This window comes from Bos javanicus, chromosome 2, assembly GCF_032452875.1.
Source record: "Bos javanicus breed banteng chromosome 2, ARS-OSU_banteng_1.0, whole genome shotgun sequence".
In the NCBI taxonomy this organism is placed as follows: domain Eukaryota; kingdom Metazoa; phylum Chordata; class Mammalia; order Artiodactyla; family Bovidae; genus Bos; species Bos javanicus.
In genome coordinates this window covers 118260184-118262136 of record NC_083869.1, presented here as the reverse complement: position 1 = coordinate 118262136, position 1953 = coordinate 118260184, and positions in this window count along the sequence as shown.

Here is a 1953-nt window from a genome sequence, read left to right as displayed (position 1 = left end):
GTTTTGTTTCAAGCATTTTCACTTCCTCTCAGAGGAGGTTACTGTGGGCAGTAATGGATAAAGTCAGGAGAGATGAGATTGGATCCAAGCTGTTCCTATGAGAGGTGTGGCAAGCAGAATCCATGCTCTGCCCACACTCTCTTCGATTCCTTTTTTATTTTCCCTAGTTATATGCCTTCCCTCCCAGCACCCAGCTTCTGTTTCTTTGTTGGAAGACTACCCTCAGGTTGCCCAAGTTCACCTGCCTACTGCACTTGGTAAACCAGATGCCCCCCGGGAAAAATTCACTCCTCCTGGGAGCAGTCCTGTATTGGCACTGGCAGATACAGGAACTCCTTTGTGCCTGATGAAGACAGCTCCAAGGTATATTTAATACAACTGCTTCTTACACTTTCGGGCTTGGATGAATTGGTTGGAGATTGAATCAAATGCAGATTCTAATGTAGGAAGTCTTGGGTCTTCAATTCTAATAAGCTCCCAGGTGATGCCGGGGCTACCATTCATTCATGGATCCCACGCAGCATTGGGTCTTTTCAGAGCTCCCTACAGGATTTAGCCAAAGACGACAGGTGTCTACACTTGATCTATTTGAGCACAACAAAATACCCCAGGGACAAAATGTGGATAAGAGGGATAAGATGAGGTTCCATAGGCAGAATATAGGAGGACTCATCTCCAGAGACTTCCAAAGCACCCCAGGATTTAGGAATTCAGTCGGATTCTTTAGACAAAAGTATATTTCTGGGTTGAAAAGCATAAGCAATTTCTGCCCCCTTCCACTACTGAAAGACAAAGATCTGCTAGCTGTCTCTGAGCTGTGGCGGAGGGGCAAAGGGTGAGGGCAGTTGGAGGCTACAGACACACGTGAGATTGTGAAGGGTGCAGCTGTGTCTGACAGCAGGGAGCCAGGTGCACTTTGGACCATTTCAAAAATTTAAAAAAGGATTCTGGTGGCAACTAGCAACAGATAATTGTTAGCAGGAAGACTGGTGTGTCTTTAGGCTTTGTCAGGAGTTTACTTTGTTAGACCACGTCACAGAGCACACAGGCTGGCTATTCATCAATCTAGTCCTTATGACAGCTCCAGGAAGCAATTACCTGATAAAGCGTCTAGGCTATGAGGCTAGAAAAGCCCTCTCTCTTCTGTGCTCCCATGACACTCTTTAAAGATCCTGCTATTGCACTTATTTCTCCCCTTCATTTTCATTCCACAAATATTCCATGAGTGCCGGTATGTGCCTTCCCAGGTGGCACAGTGGCGAAGAATCCACCTGCGATGAAGATGCAAGAGACAAGGGTTCGATTCCTGGGTCAGGAAGATGCCCTGGAGTAGAAAATAGCTACCCACTCCAGTTTTCTTGTCTGGAAAATTCCATGGACAGAGGAGCCTAGTGGGCTATAGTTCATGGGATTGCAAAGAGTCGGACATGACTGAGTACGCACGCACGCAGGCACCCACGCCAGTATGTGCCCCGTGATATTTGAGGCATTGGGGATTCAAAGATAGTCAACACAGAAAAGTTTTCACAAACTTTATAGGATAAGAGGAAAAGATAAGTAATAAATGCACCAACAAATACACAAGAAACATATTAATTAACTGCTATGTAGGGAATTTAAAAAGAGTGGAGTCATAGCAAAGGACTCGGTTGCTATTTTAGAAAGAATAGTGAGAGAGAATGTCTAAGTCCATTTGAGCTGCTAAAACAAAATAACACAGTTTATAAACAGCAGAATGTGTATTTCTCACAGCTCTGGAAGCTGGGATGTCCAAGATCCAGGTTCTGGCAGATTCAGTGTGTGGGGAGAACTGGCTTCCTGGTTCACAGATGGCCATCTTCTTTCTGTGTCCTCACATGGCAGGAGATGCCTCTTCTAGCTTCTGGTGACTGCTGCACTCCTTGGCTTGTGGCTGCATCACTACAGCCTCTGCTTCTGCCATCCCATTGCCTT